This window comes from Bemisia tabaci, chromosome 8 (assembly GCF_918797505.1).
Source record: "Bemisia tabaci chromosome 8, PGI_BMITA_v3".
Classification (NCBI taxonomy): domain Eukaryota; kingdom Metazoa; phylum Arthropoda; class Insecta; order Hemiptera; family Aleyrodidae; genus Bemisia; species Bemisia tabaci.
The window spans coordinates 5,047,171-5,062,949 of NC_092800.1; the positions used below are offsets into that span (position 1 = coordinate 5,047,171).

General features: G+C 39.2%; 1 protein-coding gene across 5 annotated transcripts in view; it reads right to left on the reverse strand.

The window, feature by feature from the left end:
* Positions 1–15,779, reverse strand: part of Antp (homeotic protein antennapedia) — a 395,272-nt gene that overhangs the window by 307,113 nt on the left and 72,380 nt on the right. Inside the window, exon 1 of one of the 5 annotated variants that reach the window (XM_072303370.1) lies at positions 1,035–1,092. The exons of the other annotated variants lie outside the window; for them this stretch is intronic. The gene's annotated coding sequence lies outside the window, so the exon portion shown is untranslated. Of the gene's footprint in view, positions 1–1,034; positions 1,093–15,779 lie in introns of those variants that run through there. 5 annotated transcript variants of the gene reach the window in all.

Consider the following 15,779-nt stretch of genomic DNA (forward strand, 5'->3'; position numbering starts at 1 on the left):
TTGTAGTGGGGTGGGGGATGAGAGCGGTTATTATATCGGGGCTTTAGTTCCCTGCGTCCTGTTCACATCGCGGCGGAGGGGGTGTTACAAGAGGGGTGGTTTGTTTTCTCCAGCCCGGGAGGGAGGGGGATGCTCCCGCGACTCCTTTCTTGCCTTTTTTTGCGGCTTTCCGCAGTTTTGCTGTTTTATGTGCTATGCCTTTCAGAATCAGGTCCCTCCCTTTTTGTGTGAAAATGGAAAATAAATAAATAGAACCTCTTCGAAAAAATCCTTGTCAAAATTTTGAATGCGATTCTTTCACTTAATCACCAATGTCCTCTTTTGTACATTACTGTTTTTGGAGGTACCCCTTCCCATTTTTATTTGTAGAAGGTAAAAATTTCATTCTTTTACTTTATTCTAGTTTCTATTTTTAAAACTCGAGAGATGCGAGAATTTTTTCACTTGTCCTTTCAACCGACTTTCCTTTTAGAAGGACGAAGAGAAAACCGATGATATTGTGATAAATTAGATTCTGGTTATGTTAGTGGTGATACGTTGTGATGCATGTTTTTTCGTCTCCTTATGTGATAATCTGACAATCATGCCACGAATATCTGCGCTAATATGATACGGAATTTCAAGTTGCATTAAGTCTAGTTGGTGGTACATCCTTTTCCTCCAGTCGATCGCACAAATTATCAAAGCCACGATTTAAGGTCTCTTAACAACCTCGTAATTTTCAAAATACTTCCACAACTTTAAAACTATTAATATCGCAATTAGATGCAGCCCAAAATGTTCATGATGCAATCACTACATGCTAACTTAAATTTTCGGTTGACAGCTACAGCTGCAAGAAGAAAATATTTGTTTTTGTCACGAAGACTGAAACAAACGAATTGAACGACGATTGAATTTTACGGTTGAAATTGTCATTAATCATCCAAATGCAGCATTTTTTTTGACATTTTAAACTTAATAATTTGGTGAAGAGACTCATATATTGCAATCAATTACAAAAATAAAATAAATAAAAAACTGTTTAAACTCACCGTTTTAAAAGACATCGAGGAAAAGTTTGAGCCTCCATAAAATGAAAATCCACAAACTGAAACAGACAAAAAACAAAAATCAGATACACTTCCAAAGCAAAACATATTTCAAAGTTATACAGAGCATATCCGCCGTGATAAGGGAAGAATGCCGTATGAATATTCAAGAGTTGCCCAAATTCCTCCCGGATAAAACATGCCTTTTCCCGGAATGTTATGCATATTATTCTTTGAAACTTTCAATTTTTTTTAGATCGAATTGCGAGCAAAATCGTCCAAAAATTTTGAAAAACAAATCACCAAAATTTATATCCCTAAATTCTCTGTTTATCATCAAAGGGGAAAATGGCAACATCCGGAGGACTCATATGGCGTTCTTCCTTGGCATGGTTTGATATAATGCTGCACCGGTCAAAAAATGAGCAGAGGCGACGCGAAACATGATCCCATACGAGCGAGGAGGGCTCCCTAGCTTTATGCGTCGGACCCTCCGGGCCGAAAACCGGTCCCTCAAATTTGTAACAGTTGCTGGCCACGAGATCTGCATACGACCTCGCGAGCCACGAAACAATGGGTGTAATAAATAAATCGGTGACCGCAGGAGGAGCTCCGAAGCCGGTCCGGGCGTCCCGATTTATCCGGATCGCCCGGGGCCGGACTTGAGTTATTAACAGTCCCCATTAGAAAGACCGCTGTTTATTCCTGCCAGGGGTAACAAAAGAGCCCGCCATGGCCGGCCGGCGAAGGGGTGAGATGAAGGGTTGGTGGAAGCCGGTCACAGCTGTTACTCAGGAGCCACCCCTAGTGACCGGCCCTTATCGGAACGCCGTACCATCCGTACCGGACCGCCATTAGTCAAATGAAGCTCTCCTTCCCGCGCTATGCTCGCCGGTGTTTATTTAGCGGTATTTTATTTGATTTTGAACTTGCCCTCGACTCCACGCTCGGGAGAAGAAAGTAAATATTACAGCCCCAGAGAGCGACATGCAATGTGCCTCATCTGATACTCGGACTAGGATGTCCATGAGGGTTTATACCGCAATCGTGAGAGGTCCACAGTGAATGATCGATTATCAATATTCCCCCATTTGAATCTATGGTAAAAAAAAAAATCGATTATTAGGATGTTCGTTGCCAACTACCCTGTTCATAGATCCTTTTCCATAGGTTTAAATGGTAGATCACTCGAAATTTTGCAAAGCACGTACACCCATTGGAGGTCCAAATGAAAGAAAGCTAACTTCTTCGAAAAAGCAGATCAAATGCAAAAAAATGGCTGAAAAAAATTTTTCCTGGCTTTGCATCCCCCCTTAAAATGATATAAGCCTCACTGTCCGGTTAGTCCAAATAGGCTTGATTTCTTTTCTTTCAGTGAATTCCTTTCCTTGCGAATTCAAACAGGAACCGAGTGAAATTCATTTGGTTTTACTTTTTTGTGGGTTTGATTTTGCCTTTCCTCTAATTAACTGAGAAAAATTATAATTTCATACGTTTAAATAAACTGATTTTTGATCAGGATTAGATTTTATAAAGAGAATAAAAATAAAAGAAAAACGAAAAAAATATGAATGGAACTCGTTAAAAATTAAAGTTTTGAAATGGACCTTCCCTTTCTAACAGTTGATGTGTAAGTATTTATCAACCACTTTCAATGGTGCAGATCATTTAAAATAAGAACCTTTTCTGCCGTACAAATTGGTTTCCTGTGCTCAAATTACTGGATATTAAAAACTGTCTCAAGTTACCAAATATGTATTTTTCTTTTGTCTTTTATACATTCTTCCCCGTCTCAAAGATCTTACAGAACTTACTCCTACAATATCTGGACGCCCGCCATGTTGTTAGTGTAGCCCAATATATTAACCCTCAACTCTCCGTTTTGATTTTGAATTTTTTAGACCTCACTATGAAGGGGATTGTTATTTACAGTCAAAGGAAGACGGATCTCTGTGGCCTTCCACACAAGAATAATGTGTCGCAAGTGTAAAGTACCATTATTGCACTTAGCAGAGCACGACTAGGAGACATGCAGAGAGAAAAATGGCTCGGATATTTTTGCGGGACTATTTTGATCCGAGAGCGCAAAGTTCCTTGACCAAAATCAGAAGTTTTCCTGCATAAATTTTAATTATCTTCAACGGTGCGGTACGCCTCGCTCGCACAGGCTCAGCCTCCTCAGTGTCCCTCCCTCTAATTTTTCTTTTGCCCATTTTTAAATTTATTTTATTTTTTAATTGCACGAAAAGTCACATTAAATTGGTGATCAAGTTAGCGATGAACGCAGCGGCGAAATAGAAATAAAAGCAAACCACACCGCGCAATGGTTGCAAAAGTTGTCGAATAAATTCAAAACTAATTATTGGGCACCAACTCTGCAGTAGAACACGTGGCTCAAAGATTGTGCCATGCATACAGATGTAAGCAACAATCGAGAAGAGGAAAAAATCAATGCAAACATATTCCTTTCAGATATTTCATCTAAAATTGTGCTGTGCCTTTTCGTGACAATTTATTTCTATGAGCTCATATAAAATCCGTAGAGAAAAAAGTAGATCTGCACTATCTATCTATACTATCTATCTAATCATTCGCCAAAATACTGCCGGATAAAGAAGAGTTGCGTTTTACTTGGAAACGTCTCGACCATCAGAATGAAAACAAAATATCCTTATTTTTAACTATCATCAGTTTTCCTGTGATTCACAATAGCCTCTATGGACACTATACACCGAAAAAGGGATGCTGATTTAACGTTCTGGATGTAAATAAGTTTTCGACAACTCACAAAACGCTGAATTAGCTGCCACAGCAGTTAATTTTACATGTTGGCATTGCTACAGTAACTGCTGCAGCGGTTAATTCTGCACATTGTGAGTCGTCTCACTCTTATTTTACGTCCAGAATGTTAAATCAGCATCCTTTTTTTGTGTACGGTGAGTGTAGAAGCTAGCCTATCTTTTAGGAGCTGGTAGTGCCCCACTGTCCATCTCTGCTCTGTTTTTCAGTTTCCTAATCGGCGCTGATTTCCTACCTCAGTCAGTTGCATGCTCATTTTTTTGTTTTAATTGTTTTAAATTTTAGCTTTTGTTCCAGTTTAAAATGGGCATGCAATAAATTGGCCAAAAATGTCCTGATTCTATTTAAAATTCTGTTTTTTAGCCTTGCGAACCCATTTGTTGTTAATTTTCTCATTTTCTTGTTTTAATTTTTTTAAAGTTTGGCTTGTGTTCTAGTTTAGAATGGACATGCAATTGACCAAAAATGTATTAAAATGATTATGTTTATATTCTGTTTTTTGCCCTTGTTGTAGACCCATTTATTGTTAATCCTTATTCTCAATAGTGCGCATAATTTACATTGCTTTTCCGGCATGGCTAAGTGTTTATTCCAGAGTTGGTCCCAATTCGGAAAAACGTTAGGTTAGGTTAGGCAACATGGCGGTCCGGGCAGGTACACGGCGGGTAGGAGCGCGAGATATAAAATTATCCCCAACTCATGTCTCGGGCTCGGTGCTCGGGTGCGTGAGCTCCGCCGGTAAAAAAGAGACAGACCCGGGTCCGCGGGCCAAGATTAGGAGCAGAATCGCATGACACTGCACCAGCCAACAAAATTCGAAATTTATATTCACAGCGCCCCCTCCGCAGGGGCCGGAGCCCCGGGGTCCCGCGCTCCCGGCTCCCGGGGGGCGGGGTGAATAGGAATCCGAAGCTTTGATAAAGGCGGATTCTGTTGAGGATGCCCGAAAGCTTGCACCTCTCTGCCGTTGCTCGCAGGGAAAAACGCCCGTTATGAACCCTTCAGGCGTTGCCAAATTTCCGTTTATAAAACACGAATTTCCTCGTTGACTTATGAATATTTTTCTTCCGATTTTTCAGAATATGTTGCTTGCAATTTCATCTAAAATTCCTGAAAATTTTAAAAAAAAATATTCAATTACTTTTCTCGAAAACAAACATTTTATCGGAGGAACTTTGGCGACGCCTGAAGGCTCATACGGCGTTTTTCCTTAGCTCTGCTTGCCGTCGCCGTGAAATAGAGATAAATGGAAGCCGAGCAAAGGAACACGGATTTTTTGTTCTTCTTCCTCGGCGCGCATGCGGCTCGCCGAACAAACCGAAACGGACGTCGGGCTATTTTTGAACGGCGACAAAGCGAGCAGGGGAGGGGCCTGCGATTGTCGTGTACGCGACGGGGATGTACCGACGTGACGTCTGGACGTGGTTTTGGTGTTTTCCGGAAACCCCGTGCAAAATCAGCCTCATGTATAGAAAATACGCTCCACGAGAAAAAAAGTGTTAGGGGTTACCATCGAAAATTGTGGGTACTACCCCATTCTGTCGGATGATATTGGCATTTTCAATTAATTAAAATTTAGTCCAACTGTTATGCTGTATGTGAAGAATTATACTTTGCTTTTCTTACAGGAAAATTATACACATAAGACATAAAAGTTACAAGACGTTTCATGAAAGCCATTATGATGTCGATGAGGTGACTCACTCGTATGTCACAGAGAGAGTATCCCTTGAGGCAACTAAATAAATTGAGATGATAAACAATAAATGATCTTAACTGTCTCAGCCTTATACCTACATAGTTAGAGAACAAACCCAAATTCGACCAAAAAATGTATTAAAAAAATATCATATTTACAAAAAGTTATACAAGTAAATATAACGCTCTTCGTATCATAAAAATGATCAAATTTCACCTTATAGTTGTAGATTTGTTCCAAGATAACCGTATCTAGAATTTAAATTTAGCCCGCAGACAAAATACAGTACGGAAAAGCTAAAAATTAACACAACAGCAAACTCGAAACATATCAAAATGCTTCACAAGAAGATAGGCATTAAATAAAGTGTATCTATTAGAAATATTATGAGTGTTAATATTGCCACTCTTCTCAATGTTCAACCTTTCATAAGTCAGCATTGGGTGGGGAAACCTATGACACTATTTGTAAACGCAACACTTGCTTACAAACACACGAACTACCGTGATACATTCTAAAAACCGAAATGAAAGATTTTATCGTACATTTATTTTTAAAAATTCGCAAAATTTGTTCAATCGGCAAATTGAATGTAATAATCAATTAATTGACCAGAAGCTCGTTTCTTCCGATCTACACTCCGGCCCATTTCGGAACGTCCCTGGAAATTTAAGTTTTATTACGAATTAATCCTGCAAATGGCGACAAACAATGCTGTTAGAAGCCGAGGCTGGAGGACCAAATTGTCGGTCAAGTGCCTCGTAACTTCCTGCTCAGATGACTTTTTTTCCGCGAGGAGCAGTGACACTTGAGGTAATCACAATATTTCTTTTTTCACCTCAAAATTAGTTCCAGGGTGAATTTCGGTGAGGGAATATCGAAAAGAAATAAAATCGAAGCACTTTGACGAATTTTAACTTTGCCAAAAACTCTCAGAATTAGTAAAGACAGCAGTCAAATATCGTTGCAATTACTGTACTCTCATATTATTGTAAACAGTCTTTAGTAGAAATTTACTCTGAAACTTATTCTGAGTTAAAATTAGCAATATTCTTGGTAATTGTAATGTTTAGTTTTAGTATGCCGAACTAGGATAGCAGGGTTCGCCGTGGAAGTCTTAACGGTTCATAAAGAACACAACCAGTTGCATTTCTGGTTCCTTGTCCAACGAAAAGGGGTTCTTACGGTGTTGCAACAGTATGCAGAAACCTTCAGGTAGCTAGGACGCCCCGAATTGGAGCAGAGTACAGTAAATCGCCACATTTCTGTGCCTGTTCAAAAATCATTTCCAAATTACCATATTTGTCAATTAGGTACGTAATAAAAAAAATTGGACAGTAAATCGGACATGGATCGTCCTAAGGAAACAGGAACCAGCGCGATTACAGTGTTTACTTTCAAAATGATGTGTCTTCAATATTATCTAAAAAATCTCCTAAAATAGCATAAAGTTTTGGCTTTCCACCCAAAAATTGTTAATTTTGAAGAAAAATAATTATGTAAATTTAAATACTTTAAATACATGTATTAAGTATTTTCAAAAGAAAAAGAGAAGTTGCACGGTTTTGAAAACACCGTAATCGCGCTGCGAAGGTTCCTTCGTGCTAAATGCGATCCGATCCAAATAATGTTTACATTGAGTCCGTTGCACGCAAGAGAAACACCCAACTGAATGAGTACACCTTTCTTAGAGTAAATTCGCTCGAAAATAAGCACATCCAAAAAGTCTGAAATCCACGCCTTCGCGCGAAATTTGCGTGGTTTGTATCACGCCTTTTCAAATTTACCGCGCATGCGGGCAGTTTTGCTTCATGGCTGGGAGTCAGCTTTGCCCGAAGAGAGACCTAACCCAAATAAACGAACAATCTCGCGAACTGCAGTAAACTCTCCTTCCGTAAGGTTTCAATTGATTCAAAGCTTTTCGTATCTACAAAATAAAGGAAGCAACCGCTTAAAAACGATTGAAATCATACGATGGATAAAGCTGGTGAAATTTTTTGTTTACGTAGGTTAATTGGACGTATTTCTGTCAAGCGGAACTATCGGCATTAAAGCGTGAGCCCTGTTATGCATATATTCTTATGGGTCTCAGGGCTCAGGTCTTAATGCACATAGTTCCATTTGACAGAAATACGTCCAATTTTTCTTACTCCTCTGCTTGCGCAAATCTGGTCGGCGCTGAATGGAAAAAAAACCGCCCACAGCGGACGAAAACTTGAAAACTCCGTAGATTGCTAGCTAAGGAATGGCTTTCACACTTTTTTAACGACCCCAACGTGATTTTTGTGTGATTTTACCCATGAATACTGTCGTGCTAATGAAGAACGCCGTATGAACCTTTAGGCTTCGCCAAATTTCCTTAGGTAAATTACGAATTTTCGGGAAAATTTGTAACTATTTTTCATCTAATTTTTCAGATAATTTTGTTCGCAATTTCACCTAAAGTCCCTGAAAATTTCAAGGAAAAGTATTCATAACTTTCCTCCAAAATAAATATTTTATCGAAGAAAATTTGGCAACTCTCGAATGTTCATACGGCGTTCTTCCTTAGCACGACAGTATAGTGCATATTTATTTGACTTATTCTCTTGCGTGGGACAGATCCATAAAGTTAGTCTCACTCAAAACTTTCTTTGATGTAAGCAAGCAGTGACGGTTGAATGTTAATTCTGGAAACATTACGAATCACGTTCACACGTGCATTAGTGCCGTCGAACTCATTCCACAGTCCAGTAGCCCTCCTGCAATACGCCACGTAGTGTCCTAGGGGCCTTTTTGCGTTGTTTTTTGGCCTCACCAACAATCGAGTGCTGCCGTGGTACGTAATCACTCCCATTAGCCGATATCTGTAAATTTAAAAAAAAACTTATGGAAATGAGAGTTGTTACATTTAAATTTCATACAACCCCCGTCGCCTTCCTACTTTTCACATGTCCATGGAGGTCATCCATAAGTTGCGTGCGAACGAACTTTCGGTTTTCAGACACTATAGAGTTATAAGTGGATTACATTTTGCAATAAGGAACCACTATCTCTGGCTCTCCCTTAAAAGCACATATCTGTTTTGGGAAGCCAATGACTGTATGTTGTTTCTAAAACGGGCCAGAAAAAGTGGTTCCTTATTGAAGAATGTAATCCAAGTATGAATCTCCAATGAAATATACTTGATCGAATTAAAATATCCCGTTTGCGGGGAAAATGTATGCAAATTCATAGACGCAGAAAAATACTCCGGATTACAAATTTAGATAATTGCTTTTACGTATTAATTTTTTTTTAAATGCGTTCAATATTTCAAATAGGAGTGGAACATTCACGGGGGGTATTGAATACCTTGCTTTCTCGCTGGCCCATGAGAAACCATGGAAGCAGTAACGCGCGGAACTCTTTTAGGCAACGGAATTGATTAATACTTAATGAGTATGTTACAGTCAACTGAGTCTACTTTCTGGAGGAAAAATGGCACAAAAAGAACGTAAGCACACTGAAGATTTCTAAATTCAGCTCCTCACCGCACGGATTTTGTAGTCAGTATCGAGCTCCTCCAAATTCATTGCATCTGAGGGCAGTTTTTCTTAATGTCGGTAATCAGGTGGGCCCACAGAGAGACGCAATAAAACTTTGGTCGAATAAAACGACCATCACACAAAATATTCCTATAACTTGCTTTCGAGGGCTTTCAGATACTCTTTCATGATTTCGTTTATTTTCTCTGCCGCGCAGAGAGAAAAGGTTTAAATCAATTTGAATCATATGTGAAAAACATTTTGCAAGATTGTATAAGATTTAGATTACGTTTCATAGCGTCTCTATGTGAGAAAATCTAATTGCCAGTAATTGAGAAAAACTGCCTGCGGACAGGGTTAATTTGAAATGAAATTATTTGTTTCATGCAAATTGTGCGTGAATAAATGGAATTTATATAGGTATCTTTGATGCTCGCTCAACCTGAGAATCGTGTGATATCACCTAGAAAAGTTTATTCAGTTGACTGAATCGCTCTTGTGGAGGAGATCCATTTTATTGATAATTTATAGATATTTTATAGATGAGATTAGGAACTAAACAGTATTTAATATACCTACTAACCTCTCGGAATGTATGATTAAAGTTTCTGGAATATCAGTCAACGGGCATCTTGTTGAGCGATTATTCTCCAAAGCATTCTGGTAGTTACTAAAGTACTCAACAGAAAAGAGCAAATGAACACCTGGCGTGGTTCGGACAGTAACTGCTCCTTGACAAGTTGCGCATGTTTTCGTTGTTAACTTGAAGTAATCCGTGACATCCTGAGGGAAGCTTCCGAATCCATTCTTGCACGTGGCTTGGAGTCCTACGGGGACAACAGCCTTTGAGCTTTTGAGCGTAGCGTCACATTTTTTACAGTCCTTTATTTCTGTCTTTGAAGCCGCAGCATCACCTACCAGTAGTCTGTCCGCAAAATCTTCGACGTTTCCGCCTCCCTCCACGACAATCAAATCGCCTACAGTCACGTCCTGTGGACAAATGTCAATCAGGATGTTCAATCTTTCCTTCATGGTATCCCTCGTAACACCGGTGGTCGTGAGTTTTGTGCAAAACTTTGGGAACTGCCCTTCCAATGTTTGGATATATTCGCCGTACTTTTCTTCATCTATAATAGAAGTTATGAGGCAGGATGCTAACGAGTCAAATGGACAAGTATTTGCCACTTTATAGTGGACAGTTCCCACTTTGATGAGGCCCGAAATATTACCATTTGGCAGCAACAGTTTTCTGCTGTATCTTCTCTGTTTTCGACTTGCTTTCAGTTTTCTTTCAACCTCTACGTCAGGAAGCTGGTATTTTGACGGACGAAACTTTGATTTTTCTTTGGAGCCAGTCTCTGATTTTCTTTTAGAAGAGCTCAACCGATTTATGTGTGGTTTTGCTTTGCCTCTCCAATTTTCTATAGCATCAATAGTTAAGACAGAATCACCTGAATCTTCCTCACTCTCTCCCAAATTGTGGGGCGTCGTCATTCTTTCTTCATTAAGCTCTAAGCATGCATCAAGCTCCAGCAGTTCTCCTACTTCCTTGTCAAAATTCCCTTCCGTAAGATATTCTTCCTCGACACACTTCTCCATTCCATCCTCCATTTCATTAGCGCTGCTGTCCGGCTCATCCACGTCAGTGTCCGATGATGGTTGTTCATCGCGTCTTGTAACTTTTTCATTAGCCTCTATCATTATTGATAAAATAGCATTTAAATGCGTAGCAACGAATTTATCTGCTCTGCGAGCAAAAAGTGCATTTGCCATTATTCTTCTCTTAACGTCAGCAAAATCTCCTTCTACTGCTGAAGATGACGCGCGTGCATGCGGGCTGTTAAAGAAAGGCTTCATGACAGCCGTCCAAAGAGGAAATGACTGAAGAATTCGCATGAAATCCTTTTTAAACGCGGCGGATTCATAGTGGTTGGGCTTACCTCCTTTTGTTTCATTTAATTGGTCAGCCTCATCAACGAGTTTTTCAATAAAAACTTTGATGAGAGATGGTTCACTCCTTCTTGCATCTTGTTCTGACTCGGGCATAAGAACTGGAATAGAGTCAGGAGAATCAACATCGCATTCATAAAATTCGTTGTATGTGTCTTCTATGACTGGAATGGTGATTCCTTCATGGCCTTTAAATCGGCTCTCCAACCACTTACGTGCAGCTTTGGCAGGGGACATAATTTTTTCATCCGCAATTTGAATGCTGCCGGCGGTATCACAACTGCACACAGTGAGAACATGTTTCGCGAAGATTTTGAAATCTTCGAAGTCATCACAAAATACAAGTGATTTGACGCACCTTACATAGAATTCTTTCAAAGATTGCTTATCGTCCTTGAGAGATTTCCAATTGCTTACTAAATGAACTAAATGAGCTATATCATTTCGTACATAGCACCGTGGTAAATCCGACTGAGTTAAAGTACCATCTAATATCTGTAAGCATGTATCCTTGTACTTTCTCGTGGTCATACCATCACAGAAACTTCTACAGGCTGCGCCCATAATAGCGGCAGACATGTCCATTACGATTTCTTTCGGATGAGGGGCTCCATGTGTAAGCCATTGTTGGAAAAAGTGTGTAATGGAAAAAATATCTTGCCGCTCTGAAAGCATTTGAGCAATTGGAATCGTGAACAAGTCACAATGCAACACTATTTCATACAAAAAAATGTCGTTAGACATAATTTTATCTCCTGTTTTGTCAACTTTCCTGACAATTGAGCCTGTTGCATCTACGCTCAATTGAAAAATCAAACTCTTATTTCTGAAACATTTTCGATACGCGTGTAATTGCTCTGGTGACCAGTAAAGAATCATTACAGGATCTATTGAAATGTCGTGAATTGATCCTGCGTGTGGCTCTGTATTTTTCAAAGTAATTAAAGATAATATTGGGTGTTTTACCGTAATGTTCAATTTTTTGTCAATGTGTTCCTGCTTTGCTTTTCTCAACACTTCTACTGAGGGTACATTCGCAGGTAAAAAATCGCCGTATTTACAAGATGTTCTAATTTGACTGCGCCGCAAGTTGCACGCAATATTTGTCTCCAGCTTTTCTCCCACCACCTTTCTCTCCTCGCCGTTTAATGGCCGTTTAGAAGAATGCTGACTTCTTTTCAATTTCGGAGGCTCAATACTGCATTCAATTATCAAGGGCATGTTTTCTTCTGGTCGTGAACGAGTTCTTCCCTCCATCTTTGCGCTGCAATCTTTACAATATGCTGAAATAATTAGATAAAATCCACCATAATCTGTATTCCTAGCAATTCTGCTCTTCTTAAAGCACCAAACACATGGTCCTGCAGTGCTTTTGTAGATTTCTCTGTATAGGACTGAAGTCCATGCTCCTGCTTTTAAAGATATATATTTCCGCTTCCGATCGGATTTTGAGGTAGCCTCCTCACCGGGTAGAATATCCAAGTATTCTCGATATGATAATTTGATTGTAAAATGATCCTCGTGTAATTCACTTTCATCATCAGTGATGTCTGTTTCATGTGAAGTATTTCCTACTTCTCCAGACGAAAATGAGTCGTGAGAATCGAACGAATAGTTCATACCGGCTTCCTTTGACAGGATATGTAAAAAATCATACCGATTTTTCTGCACCATTAAAAATATTGATACCGGTTTCATGGATTTACCCGTAAAATTGGAGGCGCGTGTCCAAATACTGTGCGTCCTTGGTACTAGACTTCCATCGGTGGTGAATAATTCAACGTTAAATTTAAGTAAGTACTGGAGGAGAGAATTGTATCTCTTTGGTATCTTATCACTGCAGTATATTTCCTGGAAAGTAAAAAAGACAAAATAGATCTTAATAAAGTCGTCTCTTTTAGTTACTCGCCCTCCAGTTATTAAAAAATTTAACGCGTGTCAAAATATATGTAAAAGCCTAGGGTCCTGGAACCAATGGAAGAAAACTACACGTAAAAAATCGTACAGCAACCCTCGTTCAAGTTACTTCCGAGATGAATGCATTCAAATGTCGACGGGTGTACGCGCAAAAAGTGAAGGTATTAATCTCTGATTGCAAAGTTATGCATCAATTTTATAATTTATTTTTAATCAAAGTTTTTAAAAAAGTACACACAGTATTTCTCTAAAGAGTTTCCGCAAATTTTCCAGCATTATTTCAAACAAATCAAAGAACATTTTGACGCAATATGTTCTTTTGTTGTCATACACTTTTTTTAATCAGGTAAAATTTAACAACGTCCAAGTTCCTGAATTTGCGTTATGAATTCTTTTTAATTATTGCAAAAACCGGACAAAGAGTCAAAAATAATGACGGATATAGTATGTTTCAGGAAAACTGAGACTTTTTATTCGGCATTAAAATCCGTAAATTGCAACGCATCAGTCTTGGACTCGGGTGACCGTGCCGCTCGCCGGACATCCTCTTTTGTTCAGCGACCATAGGCCGGCAACCCATCCATTGTAAGGGTAGGAACAATAGGCACCCTTCACCCGTCCTTAATGGGTCCCAGTACCCGGACCAATTTTTTTTTCTCGCTGAAAAATTCATCTTTTGGCGTGAAAATTTAGTTCCAGCGTGAAATTATGATAAAAACGCACTAAAATTCAGTCCACTCATCTTAATTTTGAGCTGAAACACGGCATTTCGCGGCGAATCGCGGTCACACGCAAATGCCGTGCATCAGCTCAAAATTAAGATGAGTGGACTGAATTTTAGTGCGTTTTTATCATAATTTCACGCTGGAACTAAATTTTCTCGCCAAAAAATGAATTTTTCAGCGAGAAAAAAAATTTGGTCCGGGTACTGGGACCCATTAAGGAAGGATGAAGGGTGCCTATTGTTCCTACCCTTACGATGGATGGGTTGCCGGCCTATGGTCGCTGAACAAAAGAGGTTTAATGCCGAATAAAAAGTCTCAGTTTTCGTGAAACAGACTTACAGTCCTATAGTTTTGCGGCGACTTCACCGTCGCGCGGAATTATACAGGGTGTCCCTGTCCCCGGGTTAATGCGCCAGATTTCAGGGATCAATATTTTGGGTCAAATTGAGACTTTTTTCCCATAATTTTTTTCTGAAAACGCTTTTTTTGCACAATGAAGCTCATAAAATTGGAGAATTTTCTCCCTAATTTTGCCTGTAACTCTGTCCCTAAGTGTCAACTGTTTATGAAAATTGATCATTGGGGGTAACTTTCAGCAATCTTTCCATTTTTTGCAGTTCAAATCCCTGCGATTTCGCGGAAAGACGGTAGGCAAAATCTGTACATTAAAAATGGTTGTATCTTTTTAGCCAATGTTAATTTTGAAATTCCGACTGCACCATGTGAAACCTACCAAAATTTTAATGACGAAAGTTCGCTGTGTGCTTTACCAAAAGCTGATGGAAAATCTCTAAATTGCGGGATAAAAAAAGCTCATCTTACGAGAGCACTTGAAAGGTAGGCATTATATCAGCCATACGCATGGTCTGGGGTTGCCTACCTTGATGGGCGATTCTTCTTCCCATTAAATTTTCGTAAAAATTAGGCAGTTTAATTGGTACTTTTTTATTTTAATGAAAATCGTGCACGGCAATTGAATGAAGTGATGGAAAAGTACGTCTGTTTCATTAAAAATAATATAGTAACGATTAAACTGACTAATTTTTACAAACATTTAATGGGAAGTAAAAGCGCCCGTAAAGGTAGGCAACTCCAGTGCATGTGTATGGCTGATCCATATATGCATACCTTGCTTACCTACGGGCTATACAGGCATACTGTCCGTTCTGGGCTCTGAGGCCGAAAGTTCTGGATGTCGGAGCCGTAGCTTCAACTGCTCCGGGTGCTGCGCCTGGAACTTTTGGCCTCTGAGGCCAGATCGCGGGCGGTATGTCTGTCTTGCTCTTGCTCTTGCCCTTGCCCTTAAGTACGACTTCCACGGCTGGAGTTTTTTTCCAGCATAAGAACGAGATTCGCCACATTACGTTACTCCGCTTTTCGGTTTGTGTCATTGAGAAACGATAATTACCTTTACGTAGTAGTTTTTGCTAGAAACTGATCCATTCCGTGTAGGAGCATCAATACTGAGAAGAACGCAATTGAATGCTTCATTCAAAATTTATATCGGAAACCACCATAATGGAGGTCGCTCCTGCCTCAATTTAGCGTTTGAATAACACACCAACTCTCGCTCTTATTCATTGAGTAGGCAACAATGGCGACATCCTTAATGGTAGCTTCTGATGTAAATTTTCGATAAATCCTCGTAATTTTGATGACATTTTACTAGCTACACGTTACGGATCAGCTTTTTTCATTAACTTGTACATGTACAGTTGTACACATATCTTGCAATACTAATTGCATTAACTTGTATATGTTCAATTGTACACATGCATTACGATACATTTTGCCTCCCTTCATTTAAAAATCTAAATTTTTGTATATGCACCCATCTTTCATATTCTTTGGGAAGACGTTAATACCCTAAGATGCTGAATGACTATAAATAAAATAACTAACTACCTAACTTATAGTATCTGAATGTATTAGTGTAAGGAAAAACAAATTCTCTTTTCTTCAGGCTTCAGCGAAAATTGTTCCAAAATTTGATTTTTTAGACATGCTCCGCTATGATTCCAGGCTTCATTCTCGCTGAGTAGGAAGGATATCACTCCGATATTTGTTTTGCGAAGTGTTGATGATCTATCGGTACCATACCTGTATATATTTCGTTACGTAGTTAATTTTTTTTTTTTTTTTTTTTTTTTTT